Source organism: Parasteatoda tepidariorum, chromosome 10, assembly GCF_043381705.1.
Source record: "Parasteatoda tepidariorum isolate YZ-2023 chromosome 10, CAS_Ptep_4.0, whole genome shotgun sequence".
Lineage (NCBI taxonomy): Eukaryota > Metazoa > Arthropoda > Arachnida > Araneae > Theridiidae > Parasteatoda > Parasteatoda tepidariorum.
The window spans coordinates 46,791,216-46,818,102 of record NC_092213.1 but is presented as its reverse complement, the minus strand read 5'-3'; the positions used below and the strand labels follow the sequence as shown (position 1 = coordinate 46,818,102).

The 26,887-nt window shown below is 28.8% G+C and overlaps 1 long non-coding RNA gene across 1 annotated transcript in view; it reads right to left on the bottom strand.

The window, feature by feature from the left end:
* Positions 1–26,887, bottom strand: part of LOC139426800 (uncharacterized) — a 50,811-nt gene that overhangs the window by 582 nt on the left and 23,342 nt on the right. The gene's annotated exons all lie outside the window — the stretch shown is intronic.

The following is a 26,887-nucleotide window of genomic DNA, read 5'->3' as shown; positions in this document are numbered from 1 at the left end:
TGCACGACTGTCAAAAATTGTTAATAACTAATATAATAATATTTAAAATCAGGTATTTATTTTTTTTTCTAGTAGAGGATAGTCTACTTTACTCGTCTGTCAATTAATACTAATAATATATTGGATTTTTTGTTAGTTAAAAATAGTTAAGTAAAAAATGTTACAATTGACCCCACTCTCCCCTACAAGTTAGAGACGGACATCGCGCAGATGCATCCAGGTCGGGTTCGTTCTTTCAGCGTTAGGCGGAAGGGCGAGATCACACGGTCTGTCCCAACTAAAAACAATTACATTATTTAAACAATAAACAATTTTAAACTGAAAACAATTTATTTCATTTATTTATTGTCACATAAATATTACAGGTTTGCGTGCTCATGTAACATGCAGCTTATAAGCTATTTGAGGAACTGATAGTACAAGTTAGAGAAGGACATCGCGCAGATGCATCCAGGTCGGGTTCGTTGCTTCAGCGTTACATAGCGTTAGGCAGAAGGGTAAGATCACACGGTCTGTCCCAACTAAAAACAATTACATTATTTAATCAATACGAACTAAAAACACAATTAAACAATCATTTAAAACATTATTTTTATAACAAGCACACTTAAAATTAGAAAATTTTCTTTTGTGCAATATACATTCTGTGCTAAAATCAATCGAAACGCAAAAAACAAAAATATTGATTGTCGAGTTTTAATTAGAGTTATCAAACCACAATATCCTAATTATCGAGAGTCTGTACACAAATCTCTTAGATTACAAATTAAAATCTGAGATCTGAGTTTGGCTCTGCGTCACATCTGCCTTTATGTCTTAAAGAAATTATGAATATGTGGAATTTTCTTAGAAAATCAGTCTTAGTCTTCTCTTTTAATCGTCTTCTCTATTTAAATCATTCTTTTTAAGGTTTTGTGCATTCATCCCGTTGTGAAGTATTTCTTAAAATAATTAAAATATTAAACCATTTCTGATGAAATGAATAGTTAAATTGGAAACAGTAATTGCATATTACTATAATGAAAGTTTTATTAGTATTTATAAGCTCTTCATTACATTTAATTCTGATAATTATTTAATTCCAAGAAAAGCCTTTGTTATTCATAAAATCCTTTAATAATGGTAAAAATTTCATAACAGATACATAGAGAACATATGTATTTTAACAAAATTTATTCGATCAATTTATCGAGAATCAATTTATCGATTTTGGCATAGAAGGATTTTTTTTGAAAATCGAAGCTACTTTTTAACGATCTATTTAATTCGCATTTTATTACATCTTTATGATGAAATAAAAATACTTTTGTTTTTTATGAATACTTTTGCATGCAGAATTTGAGTCAAAATGTAAAACGGCACATTAGTTTGCTTACAAACAGTTTATTTAAATAAAATAAAATTATCTGTATAGTGGTTTATTATTCAAAACAAAAAGAAATTAATCATTAAAATCTAAAAATTTAAATGAGAAATATGATTTAGAACTGAATTTGAAAACTACATACTTTATTTATGCACATTTTAAAGCATAATTTCATGAGAGTTATTCCTACTTTTGCATTACTGAAACTCAACTAATTAATATATTTTTTCTCTTGTTTTCTTTTTTCCTTTCCTTTTGAGTTCATTCTGTATTTTTGTCGGCCCCGTCGACCGGTACGCGATGTCGAATCTGCTACATCTCCCGAACTAGGCTCCTGGGCTACGGTTCTGAAATTTGCAAAGAGGATATAAATCTGGTAAAATTATCATACTGTATGGTAATGATATTTCTGATAAAAAAAAATCTATAATTCTGGTGATAAAATCAAATTATACTGTAATTAAACCATTCAATTTTCAATTTTTCTATTCATATGGTGACGATTTACCGCTGGTATGGTACGGTATACCAAAATTATCCTTCTGATAACCACACAATTTAATGAAATAATTCAAAATTGAAAAGAAAATTTAACGAAATAAATAGTTTTTTATGTCATGCTCTAACAGAGCATGATAAAAATTACCAAATTTTATCACGCATTATGAAAACATATTTTATCGTTAATTTCACCAAAATCATGATCAAAGTGTTTCGCTGAAAATTACCGTGCTTTTCGATGTTTCCGTAGAGACAGTAACACGGTAAATGCTACCATTTTCTGGTAGTTTTTACCATACGTTTCTGCTCTGTGTGATGCTGCAATCATAAATTGGTGTTTTGGTTTTTCTTTTCACCCATGGTTAAAAAAGTATTGTTTCATATTAATTTTTTATAATAATAATTTAATTTTCATCAATTTATGTTTATTCCTTTATATCTGCTGTTCAAATATCAGGACGCTAGCGCAAATGGTTCCGAAGTTATTAAAAAGGGACTCTTCTAGTCAATAAAACAAATTTTCCTTATCACTTTTTAGTATTTAATTTTTTTGCAGTTTTTATTTCCTTTATATGCATAAGAAAATTAATCTCAAAGTATTTTTCATCATTTTTATATTTTTCGGGGAAGTTTCAATGACCCTAACGACTCATAAAAAAAAAAGTTTATTCAAAGGAAACTATTTAAAAGTAAATAATATTATTGCAACGTATATAATAGATAACAAACCAGCAGGTAATTTCCTGGTAGTTTTGACCATACTTTTTTCTCAAAGAGCATCGACTTCAAGGATCAATTTTGACACCCAATCATAAAAATCGTTCAGAAATTTTAATTAGTTCATTTAAAAAAAATTGAAAAATGATTTTTTAGCATTGGCTTAACATTAGTCATTGTTATAAATAAAACTGTAGTTGATTCTGTTTAAAATTTTATTGTGTGTTCTTTGATATTCAATTAATTGTTTGCAGTGATCAACATGAATAGCATATATATCAGTGCTATGTCACTGAATTAGTATTCCTAAAATTACCTAAAACCAAGTGTACATTTTGTTTATAGTTGCGTAGTATAGTTGTATAGTTATTTTAAAACATGTTTCCATCAAATGCTAAATAGTTTAAAATCAACAGTAGTGAAAATTAAGAAAAATAAGTTAAATACTAAAAGGGCAGATTTATGTGATCTTGTCTATTTTACATGTAGTACAAACACAAATGACCTCTTATCGAATTTTTCTGTTAGTATTAATTTTACAAAGATGAGAAAATATTAGGAAAATAATAAAGTGCAATTTTTTTAAAGTCTTGACAATACTTAAAATGATAAAGTGTGACGTAAAATTATTTCAAAAAGTTTCAAAAAGTCTTTCTATAAATAATAAATAAAATATCGAATTTAAAGTAAAAGAGTCGAATTGATATAGTCTCAGTTAATTTTCCAGTTATTTGTCCAATTTATACAAATTTTATCTTAAAATGTCTTGTAAGATTTTTGTTATAAACTAGGATTATAAACTGAACAGGAATTTTCGACTAACTATAATGACATTAAATATACCTCCGTCTTTAAATACCGTATATTTCGGGTATATTAGCCAGAATTGCAGTTTTTTTTTACCAGAAATGTCATTACAGCATGGTACTTTTAACAGAATTTTTTCTCTGTGCAGGTTTACATTTTACATTGTATGTGTTGAGTTGCAATTAAATATGCTTCTTTTTATATTCTTAAAATTAGGGGTAAATTTAACTATAAATTGAGGTATATTTTTATAACTTTACTTTCAAATATTATATAATTTGAAGCAGAATTGTCTAAGTTTTTTTTCCATAAATTTTATAAATTGGAGTATATTTGTTCGTTTAAAAAGTTAAAGTAGATTTGCGTTATATTGCCTTCATAGAGTAAAAAACAAGCAATAATAATATTAGTCGAATATAATTTTTTACGTTTGTTTTAATGCATTGAATAATGTGGGTATATTTAAGGTATAATTTCATACGTTTGTTGTAAGTTGAAGTATGTTTGAATAAGTTTGCTTTTATATAGTGAATTAATAGAATCATACTATTTGATTAAATTTGTTTTAATACGTGCACTGCGAAAAAAATGATCAAAACTACCGAAATATGTTTCTGAGTCTATGGGAACACCAAAAAGCTCGATAATATTTATTGAAGCGCTTTGGTAATCATTATTTACCAAAAATCATTTACATTAACTAAATGCAAATGAACAATAAAATATTGTTTTATACTATATGATAAAATTTGATGAAGGTGATAAAATTTAGTAATTTTGTAATGATATTTTAGAACATGGCGTAAAATCTATTAATTCTGCTAAATTTTCTTTTCAGTTTTGTATGTAGTACTAAATGTATAATAATTAATTTTGAAAACCAGAATTTCTGGTAAACCGTTAGCATATGAACGGAAAACATTCCAAGTGGAAAATTTAACGGATAAATAGGGATAATTTACGAAAAAATTTAAATATTGCTATTTCAGTTTCAATTTTTTTAACCTGAAATATCATTATTATAAAGTACGATAATTTTTCCAGAAATTTTTTTCTCTGGGTAAGATTATTTTTTACATTATATATGTTGAGATACGATTAAGAATGTTTTCTTTTTTTATCTTCTAAAAACCAGGGGTGCAATTTGCACAAGTTTACAATAAATTGAGGTATATTTTCATAAGTTTAGTTTCAAATAGCATATAAATTAAGGTATGATTTTCTAAGTTTATTTCCATAAATTATATAAGCTGGGGTGTAAACTCATTAGTTGGTTTAATAAATTAATTAGATCTATATAAAGCTTCTTTCATCCAATAAAAAAGCAATTATAAAATTAGTAGAATATACGCTTATAAGTTTGCTTTCATATATTGTATAATTGCGGGTATATAATTATGCGTATAATTTTATAATTTTACTAGAATATAATTGTATAAGTTTACTTTTATATAGTGAATTAATAGAAGCATAGAATTTGATTAACTTTACTTTACATGGTATTAATTGAAGTAATTGACGGTTACATGCATGTGTTTAGTATCATACATTGTTTAAGTTTTAGTATCATACATTGTTTAGTATCATACATTGTTTAAGTTAAGTTCATACATTGTTTACTTCTGTGATTTCTTCTATGGTATAAGTTTGAGTGCAACTATGTAATTTTAGGAATCTTTGTGAAAGTTTTTTGTCATACAGTGAGATAATTGCTTAAGTTTACTTACAAAAATTAGATACAACGAAGTATAATTGTATAAATCTGTTAATTTGTAAATAAATACATGCGTTCTCTTTCCAAAATTTTCCAATTTTGATAATAGCAGTAAATATTTACTCCTACACATTGCATAGTATTCGGTAAAGATTAATGTAATAAATAAATAAAAAAAATTAAATTAAAATAATTCAATTCAGCACAGTATCAGTGAGTATTTTTAAGGCAAGTGCAATGAAAATTGGTTTAATAATTGTGTCAACACAAACAAAAAATATAAATGAAAAATAAATATAAATAAATATAAATAAATATAAATAAAATAAGACGTTAAAAAATACAAATCTAAGTAAATACTTTTTTTCAAAAACTTTTCGCAATTTTTTAAAAACAAATTAAACATCAATGTAAATAAAGAAAAAATTTTTTTGCAAAATGTTTTCATTAATCATTAAAGCACCAATTCCTGTTGAAGTTTAAGTGATTCTTGAAGAAAAAGCATTGTCATTCAAATAAAGCTAGAATTAAGACAAGGGAATTGACAGGTGTTAACTCTGAAACACAATATACTATAATTATTGCCACTGACAAAATTAAGGAAGGTATCAACTCATGTGGAAAGTTTTGGCACGAGACTTCTTTTTTAATGAATTCAGATTGTTTTCAACATCATTATTCAACAATACATGAATTAATCATAAAATAAATAACTGAAAAAGGAGGATTAACTTTCATTTTTTGGCCATTAGCTGCAACAATCACCTGTTGTTTACTAACAGTAAGCTGTTATTTTGTTACATTAAAAGGGGACACCATTATCAATTGTATAGAACTGAATTTATTAAGTTCAGATTGAAAAGTTTGAATCATATTGTTTATTATATGAAAAAAGATTAGTTGTATCAAAGTAATTTGTTTAATAAAATTAGGAAAGCTTTTATGAACATTACTTTTAGAATGTTTATAAAAGCTTTCCTAATTTTAATTAACAGTGAAAATACGTCTAAAGTGATTTTTAAAATATTTCAGCCTTTCGGACCCTAGGAAATATTTTAATGTATGAAATATTTTAATGGAACCTTGCTAAAAGGAATAGTTTAAAAATGTTTCATACTAAATAATTGCAAGCTGTGCTTAAAATGAATGTTCTCATTTTGCTTAACTATAGCCAGGTGTCTATTAGCAAAATTTTTAAGTTGTTTGGTTATTGACAGATGGAAATATTTCATATTAAAAATACTTATGCTATATAGTGCAATGTATGTAACCATATCATTGATTTTTTATCTGCTCAATTCATAATTCAGGGCCGAAGGTGTTAACAGTGCCGTTCCTGGCGGGTATGCAGCGAATGCCCCGCACGCAGGAGCCCAATTTAAGGGGCGCCAAATTCAACTATTCGAAAAAAATCAAATTATAGCAAATTATTAAAAATCAAATTATAGCAAAGCTGTAAACTTTGATTACAGGAAGAAACAGTAAACTAATATAAGAAGTAACTTCTACACTTTGCTTCTACACTGGAATTTACGTGCAAAAAATCTGTTGTCGGCGTGTTGTGCGTTAATAGTCTATATTGAACGTTAATAGTCTATTTTATTTCATGTCGAAAATAAAATTTTTGTAATATTTTTTCGTTGTTTTATTTTATTACGCCCATTTTCATAATCAAACACTTACACTAAAGTGACTTTAGTCTTTAAGGAAACTATTCAGTTTAAACCTCAAACTAAAAATGATTATGAAAATTGGCCTTATCATCAAAATTTAAGCATAGTATATAGGGGCGCACAAAATTATTCTTGCACGCAGGCGTTCGCCACCCCAGGAACGACACTGGGTGTTAAGGAAGTCCTTATCATGTGGAAAAAATTTACATGAATATAGTAGGTTTGTGAGTATAACAATAATAAGAATAGTGTGTTTATTTGGACGAAAAAAGGTATTTAATTTACAGTTTTAAAGTGTTTTTATTTTAACTTTATGAGCTGAGAAAGAAAAGCATTGTCAAAACTACTAGAACATGGTAAAATTTACAGTATTTCTGGCTCTGTGCAAGGACACCAAAAAGTTCGTTATTTTTCTTCATAAAACAAACTAAAGCATTTATTTCAATTTCATTTGAAATTCGAATGTTATTTGGAGAAAACAGAAGAAAAACATTTATAAATGAGCTTAATGTTTATTAACATTCAATAAAGATTTATTAGCTGATTATTGTCAGAAATTTTCGGTTAAGTTACCAAATAAGTTTTGTCTCATGATCATTAGTTTTAATTCCTATATTCAGGTCATTGCTTAATTCTGTTAAAATTAGTGTTTTATTCGTAGAAACATCGCCTTTAGCGAAATGATTTAATCGTGATTGTTTAATAAATTTGTGAGCTGAATGGTTGCAATCAATATTATGAATTTACTTAAGTAATTAAATATTGAAAACCTGTACATATGCATTTATACAATTAACTTTTTTAAAATTAAATAATTTGCTTGGTTTGTTTCTTTAGCAATGCCAATCTATAATTATAATTGTATTAAAATTTAAAAAATAACATGAGTGATCTTTACTAGCTTGTAGCTCTCATTAATCAAAGACAGAGTTTTTAATATTTAATTGGTTTTTTTTTTGTTAAATCAATTTAACTTAATTAGGGAGATTTCTAACTTTTACGTAAGCTTCTGTACGCTCCCGTACGTAAGATTTGAAGCAGCTTGCTCGCGTTTATTTTAGATGCTACGTATCTTTCCGTTACGTTATGTTACAAAGACAAAGCTACAAGCACGCTGCTTATAGCTACTAAATGTTATTTTCTGTTTAAATCTACTTTTGAACTTAAAACATGGAAATGGAATGCGAATTTGAAGAAATATATTGATGAAATTTAGAAATGAATAGTGTGATATTACAATCAATTAGTTGAACGAAGAGCAACTACGCATCCATTGTAAAGGTTTGTTTTGATTTTGTAGTCGAAGTTAAAACAATATTCCACTACGTTAGCGTTTTTAACTTATGGATTTTTGCGAAAATTTTTATTTTCACTTACGTAAGTTTGATATTTTTTCACGGGTGCAATCGCATTTCACCAGAATTATCGTATGCGCAATTAGTACTTAAGATCGGAAATAATTACGGGAGCTACCCTATTATCACAATGAACGTGGTACTATTGGCGGACTTCGTCACTAAAATTATCTGACACCATTATTTTGTTTATAGAAATGCTTTTAAAATGTGCTTATATATACTAAGCAGTTTAAAATTAACGTTAATTGAAGTAAAAAATAAGTTTAACGGATAAGCCAAATTTATGGGGAAATAGTACTAATTCGTATTGGAGAAACGTAAAAAATTCGCTATACTATTATAAAAGAAAATGATGCTTTATTAATGTTGGCAATAGAGGTAACAATTGAAATAAAAAATATCTGCGAACTAAAGAACAACATTGATGGCGAATTGTTACCAAATTATTTAGGAGAAGCATGGAAAATCACTATATTATTATTGATGCCAATAATGATTGGTTGAAATTAAATAATTAAGTATGTCAACCAGGTGATTCAACCTGTTTTATTGCTATTCATGAACAGCAGTCATTTTCCAAAAGAGTAATGTTCACCCATTTATTGCTGTTGTAATCCAACCTGCTCTACAGAATGTCGAATTGTTGCCTTGGCCTGCTAGATCACCAGATCGGACATCATTGGACGACAACTTTAGCGTCACCCACAAGCAGCATTAACTATCCCTGTACTGACAGATCAAGTGCAACAGGCATGACTCTATACCACAAAATTGCATACGGCATTTGTATGACACAAAGCGTGCCCTATATAGATAAATAGATAGATAGATAGATAGATTCACCATTAGTATATTATGCATGTTTACGTTTGCTGTTATCGTAAAATAAAATTTTGTAAATATTTTACAAGAGCATTAACACTAAAAACGCAAGCAATGTGATAATCATATCCTAGCAAAAGTTCCTTCTTATCCTTTCTCTCATATTTAGCAAAAATTATCTTATTTTTTTGTTAATAAATTATGATTTTATTCTGCACCCCAGACCGCTACTATTTAAAGAAACGTTCTAATTTGTTGTTTAAATATCTAGATTATTTTATTTATTTTTTTATTTTCCTATTGAACTCATCACACATTCAAAAGTGGTTATAATTTGGTATAATTTGATATAATAGGTTATAATTTGGGATAGGTTATAATTGTGGATATAATAGGTTATAATTGTGGATATAATAGGTTATAATTTGAACTTCATTTGAACAATTAAAATTAAAATAGATTTTAAATGTATTAAATACCGTTATCATTTAATGTAGTCAGTTATTTGTCGTACAATTTTTTATTCGAAAGGAGTTGTTTTAAAGTCAAATAATTAACACAGAATTTAAAATCCTGAACTCATCACACATTCAAAAGTGGATATAATATGGTTATAATTTGATATAATAGGTTATAATCTGGGATAGGTTATAATTGTGGATATAATAGATTATAATTGTGGATAAATAGGTTATAATTGTGGATATAATAGGTTATAATTTAAACTTCATTTGAACAATTAAAATTAAAATTGATTTTAAATGTATTAAATACCGTTATGATTTGATGTAGTCAGTTATTTGTGCTACAATTTTTAATTCGAAAGGAGTTGTTTTTAAGTCAAATAATTAACACAGCATCTATTATTTTGCTTCATCCTTAAATATTTTAAATTTTTAAGCATGGAAATTAACATACGAACCGCTTTAAAAAAAATAAAAATAAAGCTCTTGTGTGACCTCCATATGACGCAAATCTAGACGTTCAAATTCTCTCTTATCTTAACTAGATTTAAAAATGCAAAAAAGGGGAAGAAAAAAAAAGAAAAAAAACTAAATACAAAGCACTTTTTTATCGCTTTATTTTATTTTTTCCCCTTCTTCTAATCTACGTTAGTAAAATTCGCCTGCATTAAACAACAAGATAACATTGAGTTAAGAAAAATAAAAAGTACTTCAAGCTCTAACAAAGTTAAAATGCAAATTATATCCCGTAGTCTGTTTGCAATTGAAAAACATTCGTGACCTTGCCATAAAAAATTGCGCGGCATGTTAATAGTGCTGCTCAGAATATATTTTAATTAAACGTAGTTATTTAACTATATTTAACAAGAAGATAAAAAAAATATTTGTTTCGTTGGAAAGGCATTTTAAAGTATATAAATACAAAGTTGAAACTTTGTACTGATACAGATTTTTATTTATTTATATATAATGAATTTTTATACGTCGTAAGCTATTTGGTAAATACACTGTAAATAATAAATGTAAATTCTACAGAAAAAAACATCTTTTGTGGTAGAAAAGAAACTGTTTCAAGATAAATACAGACTTTCTTTTAATCGAAACTCACGCGCTTCAAAAAATTTCCGTTTGACTGTAAAGACTTTCTCAGTATATCTGAAGGTTTAAAGCTGTTTCTTCACAAAACCCCTCTGCCACGCACCCGGCTTGTACCAACCAGGGTGTTGACGTAAAATATCCTAAGTAGTAGAGTCCCCTTGCGGTCGGGCTAACCATGGGTGGTTTTCGTGGTTTTCCCCTTCATTTAACGCAAATGCAGGTAAGTTTCATAAAAAAAGTCCTCCACGAAGGTAAATTTCTCCCAATACTTGATCCAGGAGTTCCTTTGTCTTCTGTATTAGGTTAAAAATTACGAGGCTACGGAGTTGAACATTAGTAGTTGTAAACCCAAAATTGGGTCAGCTGTTCAACGACTGTTGTAAAATAAAATAAAATTAGCCTAAAAGGGAACCGTGATGACTCAGAGTGTAGAACTTTAGCCTCCCAATGGGGCGCTCCAGGTTTGAATCCCAGTGATGTCTGGTCGAAGGTTTAAAGCTGTTTCTTCACAACCTCCCGGCACACACCTGGCTTGCACCAATCACAATTGCTGAGGCAAAATATCCTCAGTCGTAGACAGATCATGGTTTAGAATTTTTTTGCCAATGGGCTAACCATGGGAGGTTTTTGTGGTTTCATTGCCATATAACGCAAATGCTGGTTAGTTCTAGTTAAAAGTCATCTATGAAGGTAATTTTGTCCCAAAGCTAGAAGTACCCTAGTCATCTGGGTTAGATTCAAAATTACAAGGCTACGAGTTGAGCATTGATAGTTCGTAATGGGTCAGCAGTTCAACACCGGTTAGAAAATAAAATTAACCTAAAGGCATGTCGACTGTCTGCAAAAGGTCTAAATATTCAGATGGCTTAAAAAATTAGCTCATCTCATTATAAAAATATGGTTGTTGCGAGCAAAAAGCAAATTACTCAATTAGCTCGCAACATATAATGAGTAAAGAAAAAAAAAATTAGGAACTAGAATAGTTTGTAGGAACAATAATATACCAGATTTGAAACATTTTTATGGATTTTAGAACAATAAAAAAATGTGGATCATCTTTTTAATTACCTTATAAGGTCCAACAAAGGATAGGGTATATTTAGTGCAGTGGTCGGAATACAGATTGGCGCGCTACGAGTAGCGAAACTACTGTAGTCGCTACTTTTTTCCGTAGTTTGTAGTGTAGTGTGCTACTTTTTGAAAGATGTAGTGAGTAGTGCGATACACACTTCAAAGATAAAGAGCAACGCCTTACTCCGCTCATTATACTTAATGCACCAGCTCACTTCGNAGCAAAACATATATATCTTCAAATTTATAAATTGATTTAAATCAATCTGAGTATGAAGTTTTGATAGAAATCTGACTTTCTGTGCCTTACAAGTAAATGAAATTCAAAAATACTATATCGTGATACATCGCTATATCGCGATGCAAAACTGACGATGCATCACGATATATAATTTCAAATATCGCCCAGTCCTAGTCGTAAGCTATTTGGTAAGCACACTGTAAAAAATAAATGTAAATTCTACAGAAAAAAAAAACATCTTTTATGGTAGAAAAGAAACTGTTTCAAGATAAATACAGACTTTCTTTTAATCGTAACTCACGCGCTTCAAAAATTTTTCGTTTTTTACAGACTTTCTCAGTATATTTGAAGTTTTAAAGCTGTTTCTTTACAAAACCCCTCTGCTACGCACCCGGCTTGTACTGTCCAGATTGCTGACGTAAAATATCCTAAGTAGTAGAGTCCCCTTGCCGTCAGGCTAACCATGGGAGGTTTTTGCAGATTTCCTCTCCATTTAACGCAAATGCATGTTAGTTTCATTAAAAAAATCCTCCACGAAAGTAAATTTCTCCCAATACTTGACCCAGTTCCCTTGTCTTCTGTATTGGGTTCAAAATTACAAGGCTACGGAGTTGATCATTAGTAGTTGTAAACCCAAAATTGGGTCAGCTGTTCAACGTCTGTTGTAAAATAAAATAAAATTAGCCTAAAAGGGAACCGTGATGACTCAGAGTGTAGAGCTTTAGCCTCCCAATGGGGCACTCCAGGTTTGAATCCCAGTGATGTCTGGTCGAAGGTTTAAAGCTGTTTCTTCACAACCTCCCGGCACACACCTGGCTTGCACCAATCACAATTGCTGACGTAAAATATCCTCAATCGTAGACAGATCATGGTTTAGAATTTTCTTGCCAATGAGCTAACCGTGGGAAGTTTTTGTAGTTTCATTGCCATATAACGCAAATGCTGGTTAGTTCCATTTAAAAGTCATCTATAAAGGTAATTTTGTCCCAAAGCTAGAAGTACCCTAGTCTTCTGGGTAGGATTCAATATTACAAGGCTACGAGTTGAGCATTGATAGTTCGAAATTGGTCAGCAGTTCAACACCGGTTAGAAAATAAAATTAGCCTAAAGGCATGTCGACTCACTGTAAAAGGCCTAAATGTTCAGATGGCTTAAATAAGCTCATCTCAAAACAAAAATATGGTTGTTGGTAGCAAAAAGGCAAGTTACTCAATTAGCTAACTTATTATGATTATAACTTATAATGATTAACTTCAATTATAACTTATAATGATTTTTAAAAAAAATTAGAAACTAGAATAGTTTGTAGGAACAATAATATGCCAGATTTGAAGCATTTTTATGGATTTTAGAACAATAAAAAAATGTGGATAATCTTATTAATTACCTTATAAGGTCCAACAAAGGATAGGGTATATTTAGTGCAGTGGTCGGAATACAGATTGGCGTGCTACAAGTAGCGAAACTACTGTAGTCGCTACTTTTTTCCGTAGTTTGTAGTGTAGTGTGCTACTTTTTGAAAGATGTAGTGAGTAGTGCGATACAAAAGAACACCAGTTTGTAGTGATTCCTGGCAAACTACTTTTTACGTCAGTTAAATAAAGTAGCAAAGTACAAACGCAAAACAATTTACGAATCTGATTGGTGCAAATCCTTCGCGGGCCCGTCAACGTATGCAGTTAGAATGCCTCTCTGACCGAGCCTTGATAATATCTACTTCTGATGCTCTGAAAATCGTGCAAAATCGGTCAGATTGATCCTGAGAAATCGAGTTTTGAATACCTGACTCTTTTAAATTTCGATTTCATAGGAACTATATAGTACATTTTTGTGCCTGATTTCATTACTTGAAATATCTTCTGTATTAATAAATTTGCATGTTTGTGGTCATCCCTTTAAAATATTAAGATTGAGTCCTTTGAGTATATGTGAAAATTAAGTTCTCCAGTTGAGTTTGTCTTCTAAAAGCAGCGAAGTAGTGACTACATTTCGAAAGTAGTTTGTAGTTGCTACATTTTAACGAAAGTATTTGTAGCTGTAGGTAACTACAATTGTAATAAAGTAGTTGTAGTTAACTACAAGGAAAATGTAGTTTTTCCGACCACCGACTGCTATGCAGACTAAAGTCAAAAACAACGCGAATGAAGTACAAATGAAGACATACTATAGTTTCAGTCCTATAAAAAAAAACTTCCTCAATGTCTAAACTCCAAATTATGGCAGAGAAAGGAAAGGGACAAACACGCACAAAGTAGTTTAACCAATAGGGACAGAGGAACAAGTTTGAACAAGAAAATAAAAATGGAGATGAAAAATGGAAGAAAAAAAACAGGAGGGAAGGGATTTAGCGGGAACTCCAGGGTGCAACAAATTAAAATAGACTTCCGAATTCCAAATATTGGGAAACGGTGGGATACTAGAAAGATCATTAACTAAATTATTAGAATGTTTCAAAATATATAATGACCACCAAAAATCATTTTATTTTAAATTTATAATGACTCCCAAAATTCATTTGATTTTTCATTATCTATCTTCAAACATTCTAATAGTTTAGTAAATGATCTTGTTCTTTTAGTATTCCATTGTTTCCCAATAATTGGAAGTCTATTTCAATTTAATCTGTTGCACCCTGATTTCTCGCCAAAGCCCTTCCCTCCAGTTTCTTTATCTCCATTTTTATTTTCTTGCTCAAACTTGTTCCTATGGTGCTATAACGATTTTTTAAAATAAAGAGTGTCAGAGTCTATCAAATTAATTTACAGCGATGTACATGTAATATTATAATCAGTTGACGTACAGGAAATTTAAATAATAGCATTTGCATCATAATGCACATTATTTTTTACTATGCATCATACCTTATCTTGTCTAATTTGACTCTTATTATCTTAGTGAAAGCGTATTTCGGCTTTCAGATTTTTTTTGTAAATACATTTATGATAACAGCTATAAATACACCCTTCAAATTAATGTCAGACGTTTTCTCTCATAACAAAATAATCCACAAGGCTGTATAACACACTGATAAGTTATGCACCAAATAATAGAAAGGTCACTAAGTGAAAAATTTTAAATATTATCTCCTGTCTAAATGTCTAGTCTGGTTTTTTATCATTCGCATTTCAAACATGTTAATCAATACTTTGTTGCCAACTGCATGAGAATTTTATCAAAACATTATCTTGTTCGCAATTCTCTTCAGAACGTCTACCGTCTGATAAAAAAAAAATCAAACAGTTTTAGTTACAAAAGGATATTTAGTAACTTTTCTTGGAGAGAGAGAAAGTTTTCATAAGTGCTAAAATCTGAAAGTACGAGTTAAAGACTATCCTCTTGTCATGTTGAAATGTAGTAACGCGTCTACTTAGTAGTAACACTTCTAGACTATTAGAATACTTCTAGACTATTAGAATACGATACTCTCGTTCACGCCCAGATGTCAGCACCATAAAGCTGCTTAACAGAAAAAAGTCTATTATTTCCCATCTCTACAATAGATGAAACAACCAGATAAAAGAATTCAAGCACATTCCATGGTAAATTTGATAAAACACAACTTAACTACAACCTAACTCCAATACCCATTATCTAATAAAAATCGTAACTCCAATGTCCAATTAAATTTCCTTTTGCGGTTTTGAAACCATGCTAGTTGTAAATGATTAAAAAACCGTTTGATTTTGCATTAATGTTTTTTTTTTTAACCAAACTAGTTGCAAACGATTTCAAAACCGAGAAGGTAAAAAAATGTTCTTTACCGCAAACTTTAAGGTTAATTGGGCATACTGCTGCCGGTTAATTTACCATTATTTTAAAATGAAAACTCTAACAGTGTAGCGTAGCGATATACACCGAAGAGCCATTACATTATGACCACCCTGTTAATAACATGTAGGACCACCTTTAGCCCTCAAAACTGCTAGCACCCGCCGTGGCATTGATTCCGCAAGGTGCTGATAGGTATAGTCTGAGGTATCTGGTACCAAGCGCTCACCAACTGGTCCTGCAATTCCCTCACATTGCGAGGGGGTAGCGTGGCAGCACGAATTTGGTTTCCAAGTAGGACCACAAATGCTCTATTGGATTAAGGTCAGGTGAATTTGGGGATCAAGACATGACTTGAAAGTCACTGGAATGTTCCTCGACGATTCGACCCTTATGACATGGTGCATTATCCTGTTGGTAAACACCATCCCCCGCAGGAAAAACTGTTGCCATGAATGGGTGAACCTGGTCTGTAACTATGTTCAGACGTCAGGGACGATGATTTTAGGTCCTAATGTGCCCCATGAAAACCTGGGCGAGCCTATTGTTATAGATGGAGAGTGGTCACAATGTAATGGCTCTTCGGTGTATATGTTAAGGCATAAGTGTTGTCCTTTTCTCGCGCCGTGAGAAATGTGTCATTTTTTTTCTTCAAATTCTTTAACATGAAAGTGGAATTTCGCTTTTAAATATTTATTATTAAGTTAAAAAGTTTTAGAGGAAAATAAATTCCATTTATAAATTTATCTCTAGCATACGATTTCCGTATAAGTTTGGAAACGAATAGCAATTAAATGATTTTCAGATGTTCTGTTAGAAAAACGTTGAGTAAAAGAAGAAGAAAAAAATATTTCTCCTGGCGTGGCAATGTAATTGATTATTCAAAACCATGGAGTATTTTGCATATTTGCCTTTGTGCTTGAGTATGAGGGAACTAAATAAGCTAATCCATCTCTGTTAGTTGCCTAATAAATTGAGATGAATTTTGTTGTTATTTGGTGGTGCCTGTGGGGATTCTTTTCCCTTACGGGTCAATGTTCGAAACCTTTTGTCTACGAATTTGACCCCGACGATACTTTGTTCTTTATAAATCGTCTGTAACGTTCTAATTATACAATAACATAGTTTTTAAATACTTGTATAAAGCCTTTCGTAAGAACTGTAAATATCATATTATTCCATTCATTTATTATTTTTTTCCTTTAAAAAATATTTTAAGTCAATTAATAATTTATACCTTTTTAAGCTTTTTGAAATAATTTGTCAAGAAATCTTTAAATATATAGCGATGAGGATTAATTTATCTCTAGTATTTGATTTTGTAGTTAAATGCAATGAGTAAGGAAAAGAAAAAAATAATGTAAAAAAGAAGACTCTTGACTGTGAATATATTTTGATGTTACATCAGTTCGAGAATATCACATTAATAAATTGAATATTAATCAGTGTAAAGTTGTGTTAATTAATTAGAGTTACATAATCATTAGATTAGTTAATCAGGCGAAAAAAATGTTTTTTTTCTGAATAAAAATGCCTTTTTTGGTTTTTTAATCTTTAAAATAGATAGAAGATAGCTACAAACCGGATCTAAAAGCTTAGTCAGGATGCTAATCGAAAGTTTTGACACCTAAATGTTATTTATACTTTTTATCTTTTTCAAAATGTTTAAAACTAGTTATGTAACTAAAGAAAAACAACTTTATTTTATATAACTCATTATTTTATATTACTACTTTTTATACTATTACTTCTTTTTTATTATTATGAAACGAAATTTAAATTGCAAGTATAAAATAATTTTACAGCCTTTTAAATCACTCAATTTGTTAAGAAAAAATTCTAAATTTTGAACAAATTTAATTGAATTTCTTTTAAAATCAAAATTTAAAAACTTCGCTTGTTAAACTTTTTATTTCTTAAAAACTATTCAACAATTTTTTCCTTCAAATTTTAGATTTTTACTATATTATATTTCGTACTTTGAGATGGTACAATGTACAAAAAATTTGCACTTCACAATTTGAAACGAGTCGATTATTATTAGATAAAATAATAAGGAATAAAAATAAAAGTATATGCAATTGATTAAAAAATGAACAATAATAATTGGGTGCAAAAATAATTTGCTTTACGCAATTAATTCTGAGACAAGATGGAAAGAAATCATAAAAATTAAAAATGAATCTCAGAAAAGAATTTAGTATCGTTTGCCGTTTTACCGTCTTCTATTAGTAGGTGATTCTTTTTTTTATTAACTTCTTATAAACGGGGAAATTTTTTAGAATTTTTCCATATGTTTGTTTAATTTAATTTAATTTTTTTTATTTTTTGGCAAGTGATTAATTTTAGATTGTTTGTTTTTAAAATAAAGTATTATAGATTCTCATCACCTTGTCAACGGTTATTTTGAATATTTCTTTACATAAAAAGAATTTCTTTTCAAGCTCATTCTTTTGTTAGTTGGTGATTCTTTTTTTATTAACTTCCTATTAACCGGGGAATTTTTTAGATTTTTTCGTGTGTTTGTTTCATTTTACTTTATTTATTTTTTGGTAAGCGATTAATTTTAGATTGTTTGTTTTTAACCTGTATTTAAAAAAAAATAAAGTAATTCTCATCACCTTAATTGTCAACGGCAATTTTGAATATTCCTTTACATAACAAGAATTTCTTTTCAAGCACATTCTTTTATTAGTAAGAGATTTTTTTTATTAACTTCTTATAAACGGGGTAATTTTTTAGATTTTTCATGTGTTTGCTTCATTTTACTTTATTTATTTTTTTGGCAAGTGATTAATTTTAGATTGCTTGTTTTTTACCTTCATTTAAAAAAATAAAATATTATACATTCTCATCACCTTGTCAACGGCTATTTTGAATATTCCTTTACATAACAAGAATTTCTTTTCAAGCACATTCTTTTATTAGTAGGTGATTCTTTTTTTATTAACTTCTTATAAACGGGGTAATTTTTTAGATTTTTTTCACGTGTTTGTTTTATTTTATTCTATTCATTTATTTATTTTTAAGGCATGCAAATTTTAAGATTGTTTTTTATTTTTATTTTTAAAAAATAATATAGATTCTTATCACCATGGCATCGGCTATTATGAATATTCCTTTACATAACAAGAGGATAAAGAAAGATAAGAGAATGCATCAATCAGCATATTAGATAATCAGTTAATTACATGAATCAGCGAATTAGTGCTTCAGAATCCAACAGTCAGTTCGTATGATAATGAATTTAACAATCAGTTATTCCGCAAATTTGACGATATCCAACGGAAGTTAATAAACTTATTATTTGTGATAAGGCAGTATCAACAAACACTGTTTTCATAGGTCTTATTATTATTAAGAAAAAAAAAACAAATATATATTATATTAGCGTGAGCATCAAACAAATGCATCTCAACTCAAATGTATCATTTTCTTTTCTCGGAACAACAATTTCTGTGTTGGTTAAAACGAAATCTTTATCTTGAATAACAATAACTACAATGAGAAAGAAAAAAAGGATGGTTAAAACTACCTGATATGGTAAACTTTTCTGTAAGAACACCTAAATTCTTGGGAGTTTTTATAGAAGTGCTTTAGAAGTGCTTTTTTTACAACAAAATATAGTTTCAAATTATGTAATAAAACTTGGTTAATGTGATAAAATTTGGTAATTTTATCACGAAACCTTAGAGCAGTGATTCTCAACCACTGTGCCGCGGCACTTTTGTGTGCCACCAAATTCTTAAAATGTACCACCAAATATTAGAAATGATACAATAAAAATTAGAATGCTTTTTTTATTATGAGTAAAATTTAAATTAAAGAAAAGTGTATAGATATATAAAAACTTTTTATAATTTTTCCTCGCTTTAACCGCGTGAACATCTTTGTTGGCGATAGTATTGTCTCTGACAATCTTAAAGTAATTAGATGGAAGTGTTTAAATTGTATATGACACACAATTTTAAAAAATGTTGTAAGAGCTAATCATTAAAGTAAGCTATGCAATTAATAAACAAATTAACAAAGGGTAACTAAAAAGACAAATTAACAAAAGATAACTAACAAAAATTAAGCTAACAATTAATAATTAGCAAAAAAACTAGTTAACAAGAAATCACAAAAAGTAACAGTTAATAATTATAAAAAACAAGCTAACAATTAAACAAGCTAACTAGCAAAAAAATAAATAACTGTTACTAACTAATAAAAAATTGGTCGAAAGAAATAATTAATCCCTTAATAAATGTGCTTTTGTAGTACATATTATTTAATTTCACATTCAAAACTATTATGACAAACTATTTGACACAGTGTAAAATAGGTAATTAAACAGCTTTTAATCTAATTTTTTTCATTGTGTGCCGTCAAATTTCGAAATCGTTAAAAGTGTGCAGCAACAAAAAAAAGGTTGAGAGTCACTGCCTTAGAGAATGGCACAAAAGCTATTTATTCGGTCAAATTTACTTTTCAGCAGTCTATTACTTATTAAATGTGTGGTAATAAGAATTTTAATTTTGAAAACTAGAATATCCGGTAAATTGATACCATATAAACTGAGAAAATACCATTAAATACCATATATTTTATTTTTATTTACAAGAATTATTGGGGTTATTTTTATTATTGAATCATTACCGTGTAATACGGTAATTTTTGAAGATTTATTTTCTCTGTGAAACTTCAATACTCTTAATTAAAGAAACTGCTCCTGCAAATATGTATTTCTGTACTTAAAATAAATTATATTAAACTGAAAAAAAATATCCCTTTTGCACTTTAACAGTTTAATTAGAAATTGAATACATAGAACAATATGTTTCGTTGTTTCGTTTAATTATTCATTTGGTTATTCCATTGAATCAATTATGCACTGTAAAAAGTAATTAAGAAAATTTACCAATAAAATCATATCCTTATTAGATTATGATGTCATTCTACAGCTATATTAATAAACTTGTTTTCCGTAAGTTCATTTCTTAGATACATAATTTTTTTTAGTTAGTAATTATTTCTATTATACAATATTGTTATCACTATTGAATATAGAAATTCATACTTATTTTATGTTGTTTTACCAGGAATATTCTTACACGAATTCATCGCTTCGCGGCTCCTTATTTACCCTCTTATCTTTCGCGGTATGGCCCTTAACCCAGGCACTGAGAAAAAAATTGCCGTAAACACTTCCAGAATAGGATAAAATTTACCGTATCTCTGTCTCCATCAGAACACGAAAAAGCACGGTAATTTTTACAGGAATCGTGGTGGATCAGAGGATAGAGCGTTCGCCTTCCATTAACCCTTTCGAAGGCCGTGGTAAGTATACTTACCACCACTTTTTTACCACTTTTAATTTAGGTTTTCATTTGTCAATAACTTCAGTTTTCTTGAAGTGCGTTTAACAAAATTGGTAGCCATTTGTTAGTTTAAAAAAACGTATAAAAGTCATAAAATACATAATTCCTTTTGAAGTATGTAGCACTTATAAAATTTATTTTATAAATAGAGAAAAATAATAGGTCATGTTAAATATATTCCTAATAGGTTCCTAATAGGTCCTAATAGGATCCAATAAGTTCCTAATAGGTCATGTTAAATATATTTACCACCAAAAAAATGGCATTTTTATAAACTAAATGAGTTATTTTTTTCTTATATCAACTACTGTTCTTCAAACAATTTCAATTCCAAAAATACTTTACTTTACCTTTACTAGAAATAAATGGCCCGTTAAAGGGTTAAGGTGAACCGATTTCGAATTCCTGCAATGATCCCACCATGTAAGTAAGTTTTCCCCACCATGTAACGCAAATGTGGGTTAGTTCCACGAAAAGTCATCCACAAGGCAAATGTCTCCCATACTTGATTCAGGTGCTCCTTTGTCTTCGGGATTGGGTTCAAAATTACAAGGCTACGGAGTTGAACATTAGTAGTAAACATTATAATAAAATAAAACAGGATAGTTTCAATGGAATGGCTTTAGTTTTCTTTTAGTAAAATTAACATTAAACGATGTTTTTTTGTATCATGCCGTTTTGTAATAAATGTGGTAGAATTTCGTTATTCTTAACATGACACAGTAGAGCATGGCATAGTAGTCATTTACTAGATACAATTTACTTTTCAGTTTTATATTTTTTAATAAATGTAGGGTAATAAGAACTATAATTTTGAAAACCTGAATTTCTAGTAAGCCTTTTCTGTAAGAACGGAAAAAATTATCAAATGAACCGTTTATATCCCGTATAGTTTTGTTTTCATTCCCAGAATTCTGTTTTTCTTTTTATAACAGAAAGATCATAACTATACAAATTCTGTAATTTTTCTGGAATCTTTTTTTTTCCCTGTGGTATCTTAACACATTGCATGTGGGTAACTTTTCCAAAAGTATAATTCAGCTGTTGTAGATAAAAATCTTAAGAAGTGGTGGATAAAAATGTATCACATCTGTCCCAAATCTTGTCATAACAACTTAAATTTTTAAAAAATTTTACAAATTGCAATTTTTTTCATTTTTCATTTTCATTTTACAATGTGCAATTTTTTTCATTTTCCTTGCATATATTATACACAATATATTAAGAGGAAACACAATCACTGCTCTCTTTTGTAAGCTATATCGGGTTAACTATACTAGTTTTAACTGCTTGAAAAACTTAGAGAAAAAAAGAAACAGGTGAACATACTTAAATAATGCTATAGTAAATTAAATAGTTTAGTATCGTTGGAATATCATCCTTAAATATCCCATAGATTACGCATTGAGCGGTCACCATTTTTAAAAGACGAAAATACGAAATAAAATTCATTGTATTTTCCCAGTTTGTAAAGAAACAAATCAAAATTCACTGCATTTTCCCTGTTATTTTAGGTGATTTTAAATTTCCCTATACTTTCCAGGTTTTCCCTATACTCCCGGTGAAATTTCCCTATTCTCCCCTGAATAAGAACCACAAAAAAGTGAAACTGTGGTGTAACTACCACTACAAATAATAAATACCTTATTATTTGTAGTACAAATAATAAATAAAAATTATTATTTGTAGTGGTAGTTACACCACAAAACCAATTTCTACAAACTATCGACTAATGCTTACAAATTATAGGTATTATTTAGATAGTAAAAACTAATTATTAATGAAGCAATAAAATGAAATGAAAACGAATTATAAGTATTGTGTAGAATTAAAATTGAGGATTCAAAGTTACTCCTTTTCCTTTGTTTATGAAGTTACAGGACTACAAAGGGAAGTTACATCTAGCCAAACAAAGCAATTTTCCTTCTTCGCCAAGACAGACAATCAAAAGTGGTTTTTTCCTTTAGCTCATAATTCTTACAGATGGATCATTGCGGTGATTGATTGGTTAAATTTTTATCTTTTATATTTTAGTTCTTTTGGTTCTGTCTAAAAAGTGTTATTCAACTCAGTCTCGCCGCAGGCGTTTTTAGTAAAAATTTTAAAGTTCCTAGATAAAGTCATTATTCAAAGATTAAAGATACATAATTTAACTATTTAAATACATTGATACATAAATAATTTTTTTTAAATAGCGATAAATAAAATGTAATTTGAAATTTAAGTCACGTTATACGGTATTATTTTATTTTAATTATATGGTTTATCTATGCGTTTAGTTATCTCGTTCCTGCTCAAGTTTGAATGTAATATTTTTAAGTTGCGATAAGTCTTTTTTAAACCATATAAACTTATCTGCCTTTATGAAATCTTTTCAAACAAAATAAACTGAGAATTGATTAACGTTTTGTTAATAATCCAAAGTTTTTGTTTTGAGTGTTTGTTTTGTTTGTAAATATATGTACAACTTATAAGAAAATATAAATTAAATGTTTCGAATAATATTTCGACGTTTCAAGTAAAATTTTGCTTTTAAAATAAAGCACATAACGACTTTTAACGCTTCCTTAAAACCAGATTTTTTTATTTTATTAATTACAGTTCAGGGTACAATTAAAATTTGAATTTTTAAAACATTGATTATAGAGAGTTTTGAGTTAATTTTCAAAGAGATTCAGTTCATTTTAAATAGAAGTGAAAGATGCTTACACAGTTCTGTCAAACATTCAATAACCCCAATTTTGTAAGTAAATTTTTAACAACTTTTCTGATGAAAAATAAACCAAATAAATCAATGTTTAATATTTTTAATACCTTTTCCGCAAAATTATATTATTATGTATTTTACAATAAATGTATAAAATGTATTTTTTGTCATTTGAATAGCTTTTTTTTTTATCCAAAATGTGTCATTAAAATCTATAAATCAAAAATAAAAGTAATAAACAGGTTTTAAACTCTCCTAAAAAGTGTTATAATATGTTTAACTTAATTAAAATATGTCTTTTTCAGTAAATATACAATTACGGGAATAATATGAAAAAAGCACAACTACTTCGATTTAGTAGGAACAACATATGACGCAATGCTAAACGAATGGAATTTAGTTGTTGTTTATTTAGTTATTGTTATTAGTAGTTGTTGTTATTTGTTTTAGTTGTTGTTGTTTATTTAGTTGTATTAAGTTTCAATTACTTTTCTTTATAATGCAATAAAATCTGGCGAGCAGCTATTTAAACGATCGAACACTTCGTTTGTTTATTTGTGGCTTGAAGTTAGGCTCGCAGAAAATGCCGTTCATGGGTTAAATTTAGTAGGAACAACACAACCTGTGACGTAGGCTATATTATACCCAATTACGGGAATAAGCAGACAAATTCAAAATCTCACAGGAAAAGCGTTTTATTCGAAGTTAGACAGTGTATAAATTTATAAATATACGCTGGCTCATTTTTTTTAATAAATTCGTTGATTTATTTTTAAAGTAAATTTTTAATTGGCTTCTCCATACAAGCATGCAAAATATAGTTTTTAAATTTTTTTTCAGAAATTGACAGTTATAAATATTTTATATTATGCAATTACTCGCGTCCGTGAATCCCTTAATTCACACACACGTGCCTCCTCGGTCGTGCTAAATGAGTAATACCTTTGGCTGCATTCTTGTCTGACACCTTAATTTTGTTATCCTTAATTTTCACGGTTCTCGTCTATTGTTCTCGTATTTTAATTGTTATGTATTCTTATTGTTTATGCATTCATATTACTCTTGTATATGTTACCGGCAAAGTATGAAATCCGGCATTGTATAGAATGACTAGGCATTGTATAGAATGCCTGAAATTAGCCGGCAAAGTATGAAATGATTTTTATTTCACACANCCATAAACATCATGTACTTGTTTGTTTAGTACTTGTACTTGTTTGATAAATTTGAATTGTACTTTTTACTCGTTACTTTTCAAAATCAGAACTTTTTACTTTTTACTCGTTACTTCTTTAAAAATACTTGTACTTTTACTCGTTACTTTTTAGAAGTAACGTTGCCATGTATGCGCTTTGTTAATAATCCAAAGTTTTTGTTTTGAATGTTTGTTTTGTTTCTAAATATATGTACAACTTATAAGAAAAAGTTTTTAAATGAAACTAGTGGGCTGCGCCCCCTGCACGCTAACGCTCGCCAACCCCCAAAAATTGCTACGTAATCTTATATGGTATGCTTCGCAAACCAAGCTCGCTACGCTCGTTACTAACTTGCAAATACACAAAATTCTAAGAATTCAAAACAATAATTCAAATCCATATAATAACATTTTTTTTAAAAAAAATTACATCTTTTTAGTAGATACTAAGTCATTAAAATAAATTTGAATTCAACATGTGATGAAATAAATTTGAATAAATTTGATAAATTTGAATTCAACAACATTGAATTCAACATGACATGTAATTCGTTAAACCTATTAGAAATGTGCTGTAGTATAAAATCTTAAAGCGTAACAGCACGCCTGAGACTCATTTTTCAATGAATAAATAATAACAATAATGAAACAAATAAATTCGTGATATAAATCAAAAATCGTCAAATAAATTCGTAATATATAATTTCGTAAAAAAAAGCGCTTTCGACAAAATACTAAAATAGAGATCTATCGACAAAGACTACTCACTTCTGCCTAGCTTAAGGTTAATTCAGTTTCCGTTTTAAAAAGCGCTATATGTTGAGCCACCTCAGTAGATTTGGCATGTGACATTTTTAGAAGCAATCATTGGTCGATTTTCTAGCGTTGCCATTCGGGGAGTTGTAATGAGGCTTTTTTTGTCACCGTGTAAGAGAAAGATATATATAGATGTTTTGAATAATAGTTCGAAGTTTCAAATAAAATTTTATTTTAAAAGCACATAACGACTTTTAAAGCTTCCTTAAAACCAGATTTTTTTATTTTATTAATTACAGTTCGGGGTACAATTAAAATATTGATTATAGAGAGTTTTGAGTTAATTTTCAAAGAGATTCAGTTCATTTTAAATGGAAGTGAAAGATGCTTACAGAATTCTATCAAACATTCAATAACCCCAATTTTGTAAGCAAATTTTTAACAACTTTTCCGATGAAAAATAAACCAAATAAATCAATGTTTAATATATTTTTTAAATTTATTTTTTAAAATATATTTTTTAAAATATATTTTTAAATTTATTTCAGAAATTGACAGTTATAAATACTTTATATTATGCAATTACTCGCGTCCGTGAATCCCTTAATTCACACGTGCCTCCTTGGTCGTGCTAAATGAGTAATACCTTTGGCTGCAGGCTTGTCTGACACCTTTTACAGTAGCTCACTTTAATTTTGCTATCCTTAATTTTCACGGTCTCGTCTATTGTTCTCGTATTTTAATTGTTTTGTATTCTTATTGCTTATGCATTCATATTACTCTTGTATATATTGCTTGCAATATATGGATAAATTTCCAATAAAACCATAAAAGTAGATTCCATTTATTTATTATGAAATTGTGTGTGAGCTATAAGCTCATGTAAAGTGTCTGTTAAAGCAGATTCCACTTATTTATCATTTAATTGTGTGTGAGCTATAAGCTAGAATTTGTCTCATTTTAATTTAAAAACGAGAACGATATGGATACTAAAATAAAACAAGACAAATTAAACAGGCGAACTAAAATGAACGAGACAAATAAGTTAGAATTTGTTTCATTTTATTTTAAATACGAAAACGATGTAGATACTAAAATTAAACGAGACAAATTAAACAAGCGAATTAAAATAAACGAGACAAATAAGCTAGAATTTGTTTCATTTTATTTTAAAAACGAAAACAATGTGGAAACATTGTGTGTGAGCTATAAGCTCATGTAAAGTGTCTGTTAAATAAAAGTAGATTCCACTTATTTATTAGACAC